General features: G+C 44.6%; 1 long non-coding RNA gene across 1 annotated transcript; it reads left to right on the forward strand.

Annotated features, from left to right (window-relative positions):
* The first annotated feature begins 1400 nt into the window (after window positions 1–1400).
* Window positions 1401–6597, forward strand: LOC117089738. The gene is made up of 3 exons (XR_004439732.1): window positions 1401–1539; window positions 4917–4962; window positions 6522–6597. It is a non-coding gene; the product is annotated as an uncharacterized LOC117089738 (long non-coding RNA).
* Window positions 6598–17658: the final 11061 nt, after the last annotated feature.

Raw genomic sequence — 17658 nt, forward strand, 5'->3', positions numbered from 1 at the left:
CAGAATTTCCCTAAATAGAAATATTAATGATTTTAATTTAATTTTTGATAGATCACAACCTAAACCCAAAGTGTCGAGTGGTACTGCTACTCTGGGCACAATTGTTTTTGATTGTGATCTTTAGTATTATCACTAGAGGGTGCCTCAAGAAAGACTGTTTGTGTAACATTTTCAAGATGTTACAGAAAGGCATCCTTGTGAAATAGTGAATAATTATCACAGAAATTTAAAGAAGTGTAATTCACAAAGTGGTTAAAAAATAACACCTTGTTCAGCCTGAAGGAGTGTGCGGAAAGCAGAGAGAACAAGCCCCACCTTCAGTGCCTTGGTCACAGTGCTGGGGGCTAATTGCCTTCAGAGATGCTTCAGTTCTTTTTGATCACCAGCCAATCTAGTTCTCCCCTAGGAGTTGTTTCTCTGAATTATTCCTCAGTGCTGAATGTTTAATTGTTCCTAGATAATGGGTGAAATGTACAAGGGTGAAGCCTAAAACTGGTTTACTCAACACAAGTATTCCTAGATTTTTTTTGTTCATTTTAGTTTTCTCACCTACATTAAGGAGTACAACATGATGTTTTGATATAATTAGTTCTAGTGAAGTGGTCCTTATAATCAAGCAAATCAATATATTAATTTTCCCGTGTCGTTACCCTTTAAATACAAGTATTTCTAATGGAACTTCAGAATCTTACAAGTAGAGCCATTTTAGAAGGCAGCAAGTTTTGCCTTTTGAGCCATACATCACTGACAGCCATTATCTCTTCCCTGTCTACTTTGTTTGAACTGCTTGTTCAGTATAAATCACCTTAGAAACACAGGTGCTCCTTTAGAACGATTTTAAAATTATAATTTCTTTTTTTTTTTTTTGAGACAGAGTCTCGCTCTGTCACCCAAGCTGGAATGCACTGGCCAGATCTCAGCTCACTGCAAGCTCCGCCTCCCAGGTTCACGCCATTCTCCTGCCTCAGCCTCCCGAGTAGCTGGGACTACAGGCGCCCGCCACCTCGCCCGGCTAGTTTTTTGTATTTTTTAGTAGAGACGGGGTTTCACCGTGTTAGCCAGGATGGTCTCGATCTCCTGACCTTGTGATCCGCCCGCCTCGACCTCCCAAAGTGCTGGGATTACAGGCTTGAGCCACGGCACCCGGCCTAAAATTATAATTTCTTACAATAGGTATGCTCTCACACATCTTCGATGTGAAAACACTCTCTAGTGGGTACTTTGGTTTACTCTCAGGGCAAGTTTTTAAAAACTGCAAGTCATTAAGAATCATTTAAGGAAAAATGAAATACTAAGCATTTGTCTTTGCTGTCTTTACAGATCAAATAAGAAAATAGCAATTCAACACTAAGCTCCTTATGGAGAATCAGCAGGTCAAGTATTTTCTCAGCACTTCCTACAAGGTGAGACCCAGAGTGACCTTATGTTGAAAATCTTCCCAGTATAGGACTCAACAGAAAATATATTCCCCAAATGCCCATAAGAATTCCTACTTCAAATCCACAGACTTCAAATAACTGCAAGAACTACTTGACTGAGGTTAGTTATATGACCGTTTCTCTTTTGGGTTTCACTTCTCTAATATAATTCTTGTTTTTAATTTGGTGAAATACTGAGTTGTTCTGTTCATTTATGCATGTTAAGTAAAGATCATAATTAGCTGTGTTAACACAGAAAGGAAATGGGAAGTTTACATTTTTTAATTCCCTGGAGCTCTCATTTTCAAGAGATACCCATTTGCTAACTTTATTCAATAAATGTGACTAAACTGACATGTTTAAAATGTCTTTAAAATCTGCATTTAAGTTAGGTTTTAGAAATAGCATGTCATTGCCTGATAACTGATGATATACTTTGAGATGCTTTGGCTTACTTTCTAACTGATTGTAGTCTAGCTGTGGTTCACACCCCCCCTTTTTTTTTTTTTTTTTTGAGGCAGTGTCTCACTCTGTCACCCAGGCTGGAGTGTGTGGCGCCATCTTGGCTCACTGCAACCTCCACCTCCCGGGTTCAAGGAATTCTCCCGCCTCAGCCTCCCACGTAGCAGAGACTACAGGTGCCCACCATTATACCCAGCTAATGTTTGTATTTCTAGTAGAGACAGGGTTTCACCATCTTGAGCAGGCTGTTCTCAAACTCCTGACCTTGTGATCTGCCTGCCTCAGCCTCCCACAGTGCTGGGATTACAGGCATGAGCCACCGTGCCTGGCTCATGTCCCTTTTAAAGTTTCTTTGCACTGGCCAGGCACGGTGGCTCATGCCTATAATCCCAGCACTTTGGGAGGCTGAGGCAGGTGTGTCATGAGGTCAGGAGTTCAGATCAGTCTGGCCAAGATGGTGAAACTCCGTCTCTACTAAAAGTACAAAAAAAAATTAGCTGGGTGTGGTGGTGGGCACCTGTAATCCCAGCTACTAGGGAGGCTGAGGCAGAGAAATGCTTGAACCTGGGAGGTGGAGGTTGCAGTGAGCCGAGATCACACCACTGCACTCCAGCCTGGGTGACAGAGCGAGACTCCATCTTGAAAATAAAAAATGTTTAAAAAGTTTATTTCAACTCTTCCCACCCATAATCACAACTGAATTATTGGCATCCAAACACTTTACCCCACATACGGATGTTTATTATATAGTAGAATTCAAAATAATTGCATTTTATAAATTACACAAAACAGTAAAACGTTCATTTCCATTTTTATGTTAAAAGCTTTGTGCTTGGCCAGGCGTTTTGGCTCACACTTGTAATCCCAACATTTTGGGAGGCCAAGGCAGGCAGATCACTTGAGGTCAGGAGTTTGAGACCAGCCTGGCCAACATGATGAAACCTGTCTCTACTAAAAATACAAAAACTAGCAAGGCGTATTGGCAGGCATGTGTAATCTCAGATATTCGGGAAGCTGAGGCAAGAGAATCACTTGAACCCAGGAGACAGAGGTTGCAGTGAGCCAAGATCATACCACTGCACTATAGCCTGGGTGATGGAGACTCCATCTCAAAAAAAAAAAAAAAGGTTTGTGCTTTTCTTACTTAAGAGTATGTTCTCTGACTATAAAAATCCTGGAAGAAAACATAGGAAATACTCTTCTGGACATCATACTTGTCAATTTATGGCTAAGTCCTCAAAAGCAATTGCAAGAATAACAAAAATTGACAAGTGTGATCTAATTAAGCTAAAGCTTCTGCACAGCATGAGAAACTATCATGGTATTAAACAGATAGTCTAAAGAATGGAAGAAAATATTCACAAACTATGGATACAGCAAATGCCTATTATCCAGAATGCATAAGAGACCTAAACAAATCAACAAGCGAAAAATAAATAACACCAGTAAAAACGGGCAAAGAACATGAACAGACACTTCTCAAAATAACACATGTAAGTGGCCGACAGACGTATTAACAAATGCTTACCACTGGTAATCATCAGAAAAATGCCAAACAAAACATCCGGCTGTGTGTGAAATGATATTTCACACTAGAACGACTTTTGTTTAAAAGTACAAAAAAAAAAAAAAGATGTTAGGGAGGCTGTGGAGAAAAGGGAACACACACCATTTGGGGCAATGTAAATTAGTTTAGCTCCTATGGAGCCATTTGGAAAATAAGAACTAAGAATGACCGTTGGATGGAGCAACCCCATTCCTATACTAGGGGTATACCGAAAGGACAATAAATCATTGTAACAAAAATATGCATGCACATGTATGTTCATTGCAGCACTGTGCACAATAGCAAAGACATGGAGTCCATCCAGGTGCCTCCAAGGTAGATTGGAAAATTCCATATATACCATGGAATACTCTGCAGCCATAAAAAGAACAAAATCATGTCCTATGCAGCAATATGGATACAGCTGGAATCCACTATCCTAAGCAAACTAGTGGAGAAACAGAAACCAGATATCTCATGTTTTCACTCATGTGGGAGCTACACATCGGCTGTGCATTGTCATAAACATGGGAACAATAGACACTGGGAAATAAGAACAGGGAGGGACAGAGTGGGCCAGGTTTGAAAAACTACTTATAGGGTCCTATGCTCACTACCTATGTGATGGCTTCAATTTTACTCCAAAATTTAGCATCCTTCAATATACCTTTGGAAGAAACCTAAACAGGTAGCATCTTAATTTAGACTACAAACTAGAAAAAGAAAGAAAAATTTACTATACAAAAGTTTGCTATGAGTAGAGAATAGAAATTTCTTTTTAAGGTAAAATTTATTGAAGTAAAACATGAATTAAACTTTATAAAGGGCAGAGTTTTGCTAGGAATTTCAAGATAATGCATTCATTGCAAAAGATGACTTTATTTAAGTTTTTAATTTTTTTTTTTTTTTTGAGACAAGGTCTCACTCTGTCGCCAGGCTGGAGTATAGTGGTGCAATCTTGGCTCACTGCAATCTCCACCTCCTGGCTTCAAGCAATTCTCCTGCTTTAGCCTCTGAAGTACCTGGGACAGGTGCGTGTCACCACACCCAGCTAATTTTTGTATTTTTAGTAAAGCTGGGGTTTCCCCATGTTGGCCAGGATGGTCTCACTCTCCTGATCTCGTGATCTGCCTGCTTGGTCTCCCCAAGTGCTGGGATTACAGGCATAAGCCACCACACCTGGCCATCATTTAACCTTTGTACTAATAAAACACTACCTTTCTAAAATCATGTATATTCAGTAGACCAATATTAACTGTATTTTTGTCAGATTACTCTAAACAGCATTACACAGATATATCCTCTGTTATCTAAACTTAAAACAAGTAGAAATTTTATTTTATTTATGTGATTATTTTTCTATTTAAGCAAACTTCGAGTTATGTCTAGTCACTAAAAGTACTAAAGGCACATATTGTAAGTGACATATTATTTTCATAGTAATGTTTCTTTTTTAACTTAAACATTATTATTATTTTTACTTATTTTAGATGGAGCTGGACTGTGTAGAACAAATAATTAGAGAAACAAAGAGAAGTATGTTTCCAAAATTTATTAATTAAGTTTATTTTAGAAATAAAATGTAAATAGCAAATGGCATTATTTTTCATTGTTGCATTAGTAGATACTATGTCAAGGTTTTGTTGTTGTTGTTAGACTCATCTAATGAAAGATGTGAAAATAAAAACTTTCACAGAGAAGACTGTACTTATGCACCATAAATTTGTCATGTTCCATAGCTTAAAAAATTCCCAAGAAATCTGTGCATCTCTTTTTCACTGGCTCTACAATTTCTTCACTCTTGCCATCGTCATGGAACTGTCAGCCTGCACACTGAAACAATTCTCAGAAAACAAAGGCATCATCAAGTTCTCAAGATTTTGATAGAGATTGAAGGCAAACAGACCTCAGACTCATTTCAAAATCCTTAGCTGAGCAATAACCCTTCATAAGCAGTCACTTGACAGGTGACATTTTAAATCTCCTGTCATTTACTGTGTCATTGGCTTACGTCTGTGCCCAGGAAAAGTTCCAAAGTTTTCACCATGAAATAGAAATACCCATCTCAATGTGATTCTTGTCAAGTTACTCAGCCTTGTCTCTCGCCACTTACCACACTCTGCCCTTTGCTCTAGCACCAAACTGGAACTCCACAGGGCTCTTCCTCACCTCAGGCTCTTTGCCTTCGCCTCTTCCCTCTATCTGGCAAGGTTTTCATTGTCCTTCAGGTATCAACCTATGTTATCTCCTCCACCAGAAAGCCCATGATATTGACATAAAAGTGGGCTAGATGTTCCTTCTGTGTGTTCCAGTAGTGCCCTGCTGTATACCTGTCATGGTATCTATGACCCTATGTGGACATTGCCTGCCTTCTGTTTTTTTAGGTTATAGCATATGACTGTTGAGAGGTGGACCATACCATCTTCATCTTATAATTCCTGTGCTGGCTCTAGTACCTTAGCACGTGGCTGTTGATTACATGAATGAAGAATGAAAAAGCTCTGATATTTAAACACAATTAGAATTAATGCCATATGTCACTATTCACAATAACAAAGACTTGGAATCAACCCAATGTCCATCTGTGACAGACTGGATTAAGAAAATGTGGCACATATACACCATGGAATACTATGCAGCCATCAAAAAGGATGAGTTTGCATCCTTTGTAGGGACATGGATGCAGCTGGAAACCATCATTCTTAGCAAACTATCACAAGAGAGAAAACCAAACACCGCATGTTCTCACTCATAGGTGGGAACTGAACAATGAGATCACTTGGACTCGGGAAGGGGAACATCACACACTGGGGCCTATCATGGGGAGGGGGGAGGAGGGAGGATTGCACTGGGGAGTATACATGATATAAAAGTCATGCACATGTACCCTAGAACTTAAAGTATAATAAAAAAAAAAAAAAGAATTAATGCCATATGTAAATTATTTAATAGTAATTTTGTATTGTAAATGTACATACATATTTCTCATTTTTATTAACTCTGATAAAGTTCTCAACTCTTTAGTTTTCAAACTCACACTTAGTTAACTGAAGTGTTTTAGGTAAAGAACAAAATTCTTTTCTTTTTCTTTCCAGCTGTTGCTGTGTTGGACACTTGCTCCCATCTACTTTCTTCTCCAGAATCCACTGGTAAGCCACATCTAATGAAGAGAATATTTAACCGTAAAGTTTTAAGGAAAAATTGTATGATTTAAAAGATTATAAAACTTTATTACTGGGCTATTTACAAAACATTTTAATTGTTTCTCATAAAATATTTAACATTACAATATTTACTGAAGTGTAGGATATTTTTGTATCATATGTATAATGATAATTTATAGGATATTTTAAATGATTTTTTTTAGCCTCAAGTTTTAAGTGGATCTTGCAAATGAAAACCATTTTTATTGAGTTTGACCTACTCAAATTGCCCAAATGTCAGCTGTTTAAACAGCCAAACAACCAAGTCATCATTGATACTTTAGTAAAGGTCATAGAAGGCTTATTTGCATTTTACAGTTTTTATTACTTAGGATAGTTAAGGAGTACCTGCCAGGTTTGTCCATGCTCATGTTACAATTTTCTTTTTGTAGTTCAACCGTATTTTGTATGGAGATACTTTGAGGCTCTGTAAATATCTGGTTACTCTTCAGAACCCACTAGATTTAGCCTTTCATGGATGACTTGTGTTTGAACAGTGATTACTACGATGGTTGCCAGATGATGATTTTCTTGTTCTCTTCTTTATTCTGCATGGAGAAATGAAAGCAATAAATAAGAGAAGAGGGAAAGCTCATGATTCTGGTGCTCCAGTTCCCCAAGATTAGATTTCAAGCTGACTTTATGTCTTTTTGATTTGTCCCTGTTACTCCGTCAGCACTTTTTACTTTCTGGCAGAAGATGTTCTAAGCTAATCTTGTATTTTTTCTGCCCTAGCCCTGGAATGAGTGATTTTTCTTAGAAGCAGAGGTGGAGCCACTGAGGAAGCACAGGCGAGCCCTCCCCAGCACGTGCTTACTGGTCCCCAACAGAAGAACCGCTGCTGCATCCACTGAGGTACCAAGAAACAAGCAAAGGGCCTTGTGACTGTCTGGGGACAGTCCTCATGTGGTCCCTGACTCAGCCTCAAAGGTTGTGGATTAGTCTTCATGTAGCCTCTGTGCTGTGTCTTTAGATTGGGGCTCTGTGGGAAGGGCCCTGGGAGACCCAGCAGCACAGGGTGTCTCGTCTGCCAAATGTCCCCCTCCCTTCCTTACACTCTGACACTCAGGAATAGGGTAGATGGCATCTTCAGGCAGTGCCAGGCTGCCTCACTGTCTCTTTTGAGATGGGCCCAGAGGGCCTTTGGGGTGAGTGTGGAGCTGGGCACCTGGAACCTGAGGCTGACTGTCTCTCCCTGTGTCTTGGAGGAAAGGCAGTGTCCCCAAAAAGACCCCAGGGCCTGAGCTTTGGGCACACATGCAGGGAGGCAGGGTCTGTGAGCTGAGGGGGACATTGTAATGAGACTTTGAGCACTGCTGGTCAGGGGCCTTGTCAGTGGACCATGGTCAGAGATGACCTGGTCATCAGGACTTAGTCAGCTGGGACCTGATCAGCACGGGCCTGGTTAGTGGTGGCCTCCTCAGTAAAGGCCTCATCAGTGGGGACCTGACAACCTAGTCATTGGAGGCCTGGTCAGTGGGGGGACCTGGTCAGTGGTGGCCTTATTAGTGTGGCCTGATTGGTTGGAACATAAACGATGAACATCTGGTTGGTGGGGCCTATACACTATACTAGGGGCCTGGTGGTGTGGGGCCTTAGTGGCTTGGAGTCTGGTCAGTAAGGGCCTGGTCAGAAGGGACTTGGTCAGCTGGGGACTGATGCATGGAGAATTGTTCAGTGGGGGTGGGGTGAGCAGCAAGCTGGTAAACTGTGGTCTTGTCAGTGGGAACCTGGGCAGTGGGACCGGGTCAGTGGGAAATTGGTCAGTGGGGTCTGGCCCATGAGGCGTATTAAGTGCGGGCCTGGTTAGGAAGACATGGCCAGTGGGGACTTGGTCAGTGGGACCTGGTCAGTGGAGGAGTGGTGATTAGGGGCCTCATCAGTGGGAAGCTGGTCAGGGGCGGCTGGTCAGTAGGAACCTGGCCAGCTGGCCACTATGTGACCTCAGGCAGGGAGTTTGTCTGTGGAGCCTCCTTGTCTCCATCTGCAGGGAAGGTGAGTCAGGGTGTACTCTGGAGGGTGGCTGGAAAGAGAAAATGAGATGATGTGTTGAATCCAGTACTGCTTGGCATACCTACAAGTTTACATACAACCTGTGTTCCACCTAGAGAGGGTGCCAGCCCTCTCTGCTCTACCTGGTGCCTCTCCTCTGTCTGCATCCCCAGGACCACCATGGATGGGGAGGGCAGAGATTGGGGAACACCTGTAGAGGCTCTAATGCTCTGAGGTGACAGTGATGAGGACCTGGGTGCACCCGCGAGTGGAGAAGCTAGGCCTGTCCAGAGAAGCAAGACAAACACACACATACATGCTCACACACACACAGGTGTGCACAAACACCTTGCATACACACATGTCAGTTCAGGGGATAGAGGACACTGACTCTAGGCCCTGTTGACCCAAGCAGGCTCCCGTTGTGGTGGGTTGTGTCACCCCACAATGTCACTGTTGCTGAGCCCCCATCGCCTCTGTGTTGTGGAGCAGTTAGAGACACACAGCAGTGTCTGTGAGTGGCTCTGCGTGAAGGACCGTTTCCTAGGTGAGAGGTGCATCTCAGCACAGCTGACTGATCAGACTCAGGTGAGTGGGACCTGCTGTCTTCTCTTCCTCCTGGCCTGGGGACAGTCACTATCAGGTGGGTGGTTTTGGCCTCTGGGCAGCTACTGAGGGTAATCCCTGAACACTCACCGGTGCCTCTTCTGTGCTGACAGACATTTCATTCATCCTCACAGCAATTCCATTCTGCATCTTTTCTGATCACCCCCATGACCACCCAGGACAAACCCATCAGGGACCTGCCACCAGGCCCAGTCCGGCTCCATGATAACCAAGATACAGGTCCAGAGACAATCGCCCTGCATGGTGCCTGCATCTGACGTCCCTTGGTGGGTAGTGACCAGCACAACATGGAAGAAGCCAGGACAGCATGGGCCTGTTGCCGTGCAGCCTCAGATGGCCCCTGGACCTTGGGAAGTCATTCTGAAAGGGGAAGCTGGTCACTTTGAGGTCCCTGGAGGGAAGGATGAACATGCGTCCCGACAACCCTAGCAGCCAGCAGCGTGCCATACATCTTCTCACCCAACCTGTGTGACTGAAGCCCCACCTGGGGCATAAGTCCCATACCTAAAGGGTCCTGTCCCAGTCGGACCTCATCCTGAGCCCTGGGAGGGGAGGAGCACCATAGGCCTCCCTGCAGCAGCCAGGATTACCACCCAGGGAATTTGACCTTCTGTGGCCCTGGCCAGACTTAGGATTTGGCCCAAGACAGGATAAGCTCACTCAGAGCAGCTTGTCAGTACCCAGAGCCTGTACATGCCAGGCAAGGCCAAGCTGGCTCAAAGAGCAACCAGCCACCTCTGCAAGAGTGTGCCAGGAGCAGATGGACCGGCCACAGACCTCACCCACTCAAGGAAACAGGGATAGCCGTGTTCCCACAGCCTGAGTGAACACCACCTGCCAGCTGATGGTGTCAAGGCCTGAGGAAAAGCAGATGGCACTGGGGCCCTACCTCCATGGTAGAATAATAGATTTATCCTGATTGGCAGCGAGTGAGGTTGGTGGCTGGTCCACCTGCTCCTGGCACACCCTTGTGCAGGTGGCTCGTTGCTCTTTGAGCCAGCTTGGCCTTGCCTGGCATGCACAGGCCTCTGTGCAACAAGTGTGCTGCAAATGGAGCCACATAGAGGAAATGAGCAGCAGTCTCAGGAGCAGGGTGTGCGCTGCCTTTGGGGCTCCAGTCCATGCCTCAGGGCTTCTACAGCACAGTGGGCTTCTTGGGTGCCAAGAGGCAGACCACAGGCCATCTTGAGGGAGGACTCTGGTAAGAGCTTCCTTGAGTATGTGGATGGTGTCCAGGATGTTGGCCTGGTGTCCCTGAGACAGCACTAACAGGTCCATGACTGGGTCCAGGTCCTGCCTGGGCTGATTGGTGAAGAGCTCCCTGGCAGTGTGGAAGCATCTGTGGTGAGGTGGCATCTGTGTTCAAGTGCAGAAAGGGCCCAGTCTGGTGGGTGAACCACATGGCCAGCTTCTGGGTGGGGGCACAATGCCACATCTTTTGTCACTTCCTGATGTGCCCCACCAGCACTGAAGGGACAGCCTGGAAACAGGGCAAGAGGGAAGGCTGAGATGATGAGTGCCAGATCAGGAGTCACCCCAGGGTGACACTCAACCTTTAGGAGTGGGAGAGTAAGACTGATGGCTTCAAGTCATTCACCAAGAAGGTGGACAACAGGGCACTCATCTCAATTTCACAGCTGGTGAGTTGACATGCAAGCAGATGATGGTGACAGGCTTTAAGAAAGAGCATCAGAAGGTGGCCAGTTCTTCTTCAGCTTCAGCCAGGCCTTGGAGCTGGACCGGGCCATCCACTTCACCACAGATGCCTTCCACACTGTCAGTGAGCTCTTTGCCAGTCAGCCCAGGCAGGACCTGGACCCAGTCATGGACCTGTTAGTGCTGTCTCAGGTATACCAGGCCAACATCCTGGACATCATCCACGTACACAAGGAAGCTCTTACCAAAGTCACGGAGAGCACACAACATGTGGCAGAAGGAAAGACAGAGGTGCAGAGGCTGATGACGTCAGAATCACAGGAACAGGATTTCTTTCAGCACTTCAGTGGAAATTCAGCACTTCCATCCAATTTGAATGAATGACATGAAATCACAGATGCAGCATTTCTTGCACAAGAGATACTATTTTTTCAAAAAATCACCCAGGAATTGATAGTATTGAATGACTAGATATTTGATTGTCGACTGTTTTTGGTTCAAGGATACTTTCTACAGCAGAATAACAACTCTAGCAAAGAGTTAATGCCAGTTATCGGTGGTAGTACAAGGATGCTTTTGTGCTGAACTGAAATCCAGCTAATGCAGAATTGTGTAGGGAACAGTTAATATGACGATAGAATAGAAACAGTAGCAAACGTGAACTAAATCATACTGTGAATGACTACACTGCCATTGTAACTTTTGGAAAAATGATACCACTTTATTCCTTTTTGAAGTATGAATATTTTAGTGTATATGCTGTAGACCTCAAACCCTATAAAAAGTCTCAAAGAAGTTGGCTGGATAAAGCCTGCTGTGGATGTCTTTATGCTCAAAGATTGATGATGCAATTCCAATATGTGTTCCCAGCAAATCTCATATTTAATTTTATGTCCTAATGTGGAAGGTGGATCCTGGAATAAGGTGATTGAATTATGAAGGCAAATTTCTCATGAAGGGCTCGGCACCATCCCCTTGTACCATCCTCACAATCATGAATGACTGCTCCTGAGATCTGATCACTGAAAACTCTATGTCACCTCGCTACTCTGTGTGCTTTCCTCTTGCCATGTGAGACAGCTCACTCTTTGCCTTGCACAAAGATTGAACGATTTCTGAGGCCTCCCAGAAGCAGAAGCCACTGTGCTTCCTGTCCACCCCGCAGAACCGCAAGCCAATTAAATGTCTTTTTGAAAACGAATCATACAGAAAATGCCAAATGAGGATTGGAGCACTGCTATAAAGATACCTGAGAACGTGGAAGCAGCTTTGGAACCAGGTAATGGGAAGAGGTTGGAAGAGTTTGGAGGACTCAAAAGAAGACAGATAAATCAGAAAATTTTTGGACTATCTTAGAGACTGGTTAAATGGTTGTGACAAAAATCCTGACAGAAACATGGACAGTGAAGTCCAGGCCGAGGAGGCCTCAGATAGAAATAAGCTTTTTGGAAAATGTCTTCCTTTTGGATATGGAAAGCTTACACAATGCCTGTACCATCATTATACCTTCGAAGTGGTGAATCTGCTTTTTATTTCAGAGGCTCATAGGCAAAAGAGGCTGTAGCCTTGGCTCAGATGAGACTTTGGACTTTGTAACTCTGAGTTAATGCTGAAATGAGTGAAGACTCATGCTGGCAAGGCATGATTGTATTTTGCAATGTGAGAAGGACTTGACATTCGTGGGATCAGAGACAGAATAATATGGTTTGTCTCTGTCCCTATGAAATCCCATGTGGAATTACACTCCACATGGGGAGGCCTAGGTGGAAAAAGATTTAGTTATAAAAGGGTGGGGGTGAATCCTTCATGAATGATAAGCACCTTGATACTGTCCTCATGATAGTGAGTGAGTTCTCGTGAGATCTGGTTGTTTAGAAGGCTGTGGAACCTCTTTCCTCCCTCTGTCTTGCTCCTACTCCTGCCTTAGGAGACATCTCATTGTCCCTTGGCTTTCTGCTATAATTAAGAGGCTTCCTGATTCCTCCCAGAAACAGAAGACACTATGCTTCCTTCACAGCTTGCAGAACCATGAGTCAATTAAATCTCTTTTATTTACAATAATAAAGAAAATTAGAACTGCAGAGAGCAGCTGTGAAATGTCTTCAAGGCCTTTTTCCCTTTGTCTTGGCTATTAGCACAGGGCTTCTTTATATGGAAATTTCTGAAGTCTTCTTGAATTTTTCCCCTTAAATGGGATTTTGTGTTATTGCTACATAGCCAACCTGCTATACAGATACCTGAAAAAGTAGAAGCAGGCTCAGTAGTGGCTAGCAAAGATTGGGAGGGTTTGGAGGGATTTGAGCATGACAGAAAGATGAGGGAGTGGGAGGGAGGAATTTAATCATGGATAGCGGGGTGGGTAGGGTGGGAAGGAATAGGCTGGCTGTAGGGTGGTGGGTAGTAGGAAGTGGGAGTAGCCTGCTGCAGAGGCAGAGCCTCATGGAAAACCCCAACTAGGACAGTGCACCTGTGGCTTTGCAGGTTTAAGGTGCCATTGCTGCTCTCATGGACTGGACTAGTGTTGAGTGCCTGCAGCTTTTCCACACTGAGAGTGCAAGCTGTTGGTGGGTCTATGAATCTGGGGTCTGAAGGGTGGTAGTCCCCTGCGTGGGGGTGCCAAATCCATATTTTCTTTCTGCACTGCCCTAGTAGAGGTTTCCCTGGAACTCCGACTCTGCAGCAGGCTTCTGCCTAGAAACAGTGGGAGGTGGGGGTGGGAAGCATATCCTTCACCAGTGATTAAGCACTATCTTCTTGATGCTGCCCTCATGATAGTGCGTTCTCACGAGATCTGGTTATGTAACGGTGTGGCACCTCTTTCCTCTCAGTCTTGCTTCTGCTCTTGCCATGTGAAACATCTCCTTGCCCCTTGGCCTTCTGGTATGGTTGTGAGGCTTCCCGAGTCCTCGCAGAAGCAGAAGGCACTATACTTCCTTTACAGCCTGCAGAACCGTGAGCCAATTAAACCTCTTTTCTTTATGATCATACAGAAAATTAGTACTATGAAGTGGAGCTCTGAAATGCCTTCAAGGCCCTTTCCCTTTTGTCTTGGCAACCAGCACTCAGCTTCTTTTCCTGCAAATATCTGAATCCTTCATGAACTTTCCCCCTGAAAATGGACTTTTCTTCTTTTACCACATTGCCAGGTTGTGATAAAGATAGCTGACAATGTAGAAGCAAGTTCAGAAGTGGGTAAAAGACAGAGGTCGGGAGAGTTGGGAAAGCTTAGAAGACCTGCAAGATGGGGAAAAGTTTGAGCACTGTAGAGAATTGTTAAATGCTTGTGATGAGAAGGCTGACAGAAGGATAGACAGTGAAGGCCAGACTTAAAAGGTCTCAGATGAAAATGAGGAATTTCCTGTGAACAGGAGCCAAGGTTCCATTTGATTGGCCTTAGCAAAGAATGTGGCTGCACAGTGACCCTGCCCTGGAGATCTGTGAAACTATGAAGTTGGGGGTGATGATTTAGGATGTATCTTGTGGAATGAACATCTACACAGCATAGTGCAAGAGGTGTCCTGTCTGCATTGAACATCCTGTGTTCTTAGGCATGACCTAAGAAATGACTTCAAGTTAGAACTTCTATTTAAATGCGAAGTGGAGATCTAAAGTTTGGAAATTCTGTAGCCTGGCCAAGTGGTCAAAAAGAAAAGCTGATTTTCAGGAGGAAAATTCAAGAAGGCTTAGAGTATCTGCATAGAAAGGAGCCCAGTGCAAATAGCCAAGCAATGGGAAAAAGACCTTGAAGGTATTTCAGAGGCCCCTGCGGCAGCCCTTGCTGTCACAGGCCCTGGGGCCTGGCAGAGGAGAATGGTTCCCTGGGCAAGCTCCATGGCCCCACTGCTGTGTGCATCCTCAGGACACTGCTGGTTGCATTCCCTGCAACTCCAGCTCCAGCCATGGCTCAAAGATGCACAGGTACAGCTTGGGTTACTGCTTCAGAGGTGGCTCCACGCCTTAATGATTTCCAAATAGTGTTTAAGCCAGCAGGTGTACAGAGCAAGAGTACAGAGGCTCTAGAGGCTTGGGAGGCTCTGCCTAGACTCCAGAAGATGCACAGAAAAGCCTGGATGTCTGGGAAAGAAGCTTTTCCAAGTGGCAGGGTGTCATGTGAAATCTCTACTAGGGGAGCAAAGAAGGGACATATAGGGTTGGAGCCCCCACACAGGGAGGCATCATTCTCCAAACCTCAGATGCATAGACCCAAAACAGCTTGCACCCTCAGTGTGGAAAAGCTACAGGCACTCAACACCAGCCACGTCCATGAGAGCAGCCACGGGGGCTGAACACTGCAAAGCCACAGGTGCAGATCTGCCCAAGGCCTTGGGAGCCCAGCCTTCACACCCCTGTGCCATGGATGTGGGACAGGGATTCAAAACGGATGATTTTGGAGCTGTAGGGTTGAGTGACTAGCCTGCAGGGTTTTGGATGTTTATGTATTCTATGAGTCCTGTCTGTGTTTTGTGCTTCTTTCTAGCATTTTTTTTCTTCTGTTGGCGGGGAATGCTTACCCATTGCCTGTGCAATCATTGTACCTTGGAAGTAGTTAACTTGCTTTATAATTCAGTGGCTCCAGGGCAGAAGGGACTGTAGACTGTCTCAGATAAGACTTTGGGCTGTGGACATTTGAGTAAATGCTGGAATGAGTTAAGATTTGGGGGACTGTAGGGAAGGCATCATTGTATTTTGCAATGTGAGAAAGACATGAGATTTGGGGGACCAGGGACAGAATAATATGATTTGGCTCTGTGTCCCTACCGAAACTCATGTGGAATTGTAATGGGAAATGTTAAAGGTGGGGGCTGGTGGAAGGTGATTTAATCATGGTGGAGAGTGGAGGTTGGAAGGTGGGGGGGTGGGGAGGATTGGGAGGGATTATGGTGGGATTGGGGGTGGAAGGCAGGGGTGGAGGTGGAACCTTCACAAGTGGTTAAAAAACATCTCCTTAATGCTCTCCTTCTGATAATGAGTTCTCTTCATGATTTTGGAGCTGTGAGATTGAATGAATCGTGGCCTGCTAGGTTATGAATGTCCATTGTGCCTGTTGTTACATTTGTGTTATTTTTCTTGGAAATTTCTTCCCTTTGGATTGAGAAAACTTACCCAATACCCATACCATCATTGTACCTTGAAAGAAACAAATGTCCTTTTAACTTCAGGGACTCACAGGCAGAAGAGACTATAGCCTTGTCTCAGATGAGACTTTGAACTTGTTACATTTGAGTTAATGCAGGAATGAGTTAAAGCTTTTGGAAACTTTTGAAAAGGCATAATTGTATTTTTACTCTATGAGAAGGACATGAGGTTCGAGGGGGACAAGGTCAGCATAATATGGTTTAGCTGTGTGCCCCTACATAGTCATGTGGAATTGTATTCCCAAATGTTGGAGGTGGGGCCAGGTGGGAGATTATTTAATCATGGACAGGAGGGGTGAGGATGGAAGGAAGAAGGGGGTGGGTAGTTAAGAGTAGGCTCACTGTAGGGTGCTGTGAGAGTAGCGGGCAGTAGGAAGGGGGAGTAGCCTGCTGCAGAGGCAGAGGTTCATGGAAAACCTCTACCAGGGCAGTGTACCTGTGGCTTTGCAGGCTTTAGCCCCCAAGGCTGCTCTCATGGGCTGGGCTGGTGTTGAGTGCCTGCAGCTTTTCCATACTGAGGCTGGGAGCTGTTGGTGGGTCTATGACTCTGGGGTCTGAGGATGGTGGTATCCTAGGTGGGGACTCCAAGCCCATATTTTCCTTCTGTGCTGCCCTAGTAGAGGTTTTCCAAGAGGCTCTGCCTCTGCATCAGGCTTCTGTCCGGAAACAGGAGGGGGTGGAGGTGGGTAGGGGTGGCGGATCCCTCACCAGTGGCAAATCTTCTTGATGCTGACCTCATGATAGTGAGTTCTTGTGAGATCTGGTCGTGTAACAGGATGTGGCACATCCTCTCTTAGTCTTGCTCTTACTCCTGCCATATTCATTGCTGTTTTCCTTCTGGTATGATTGGGAGGCTTCCTGAGTCCTCCCAGAAGCAGAAGCCACTATGCCTTCTTTACAGCCTGCAGAACCATGAGCCAATTGAACGCCTTTTTGTTATGATCATACACAACGTAAGTACTGCAAAGTGGAGCAATGAAATATCTTCAATGACTTTTCCCCATCATCTTGGCTGTTAGCACTGGGCTTCTTTTTAATGCAAATATCTGAAGCCTCCTGGAAGTTTCCCCCTGAATTTGGACTTCTTTTTCTTCTACACTGCCAGGCTGCAACAAAGATAGCTGAAAATATAAAGCAGGTTCAAAAGTGGGTAACAGCCAGAGATTGGAGAGTTTGGAGAGCTTGAAAGAAGGCAGGAATATGAGGGAAAGTTTGGGCCATTGTAGAGACTTGTGAAATAGTTGTGGTTAAAAGGCTGACAGAAGGATGGACAGTGAAGGTCAGGCTTATGAGGTCTCTTAATAAGGTCTCTTAATGAGGAACTTACTCCAGTCCGTCAATGATGGACATTTGGGTTGGTTCCAAGTCTTTGCTATTGTGAATAGTGCCACAATAAACATGTGTGCCACCAACATGGCACATGTATACATATGTAACAAACCTACACATTGTGCACATGTACCCTAGAACAGAAAGAATAATAAAAAAAATTGAGGAACTTACTGGGAACAGAAGCCAAGGTTACTTTTGTTTTACTGTAGCAAAGAGCATGGCTGCAGGGTGACCTTGCACTCGAGATCTGTGAAACTTCAAACGTGAGGGTGATGATTTAGTGTGTT

Source organism: Trachypithecus francoisi, unplaced genomic scaffold (assembly GCF_009764315.1).
Source record: "Trachypithecus francoisi isolate TF-2019V2 unplaced genomic scaffold, Tfra_2.0 Contig00884, whole genome shotgun sequence".
NCBI classification, from domain to species: domain Eukaryota; kingdom Metazoa; phylum Chordata; class Mammalia; order Primates; family Cercopithecidae; genus Trachypithecus; species Trachypithecus francoisi.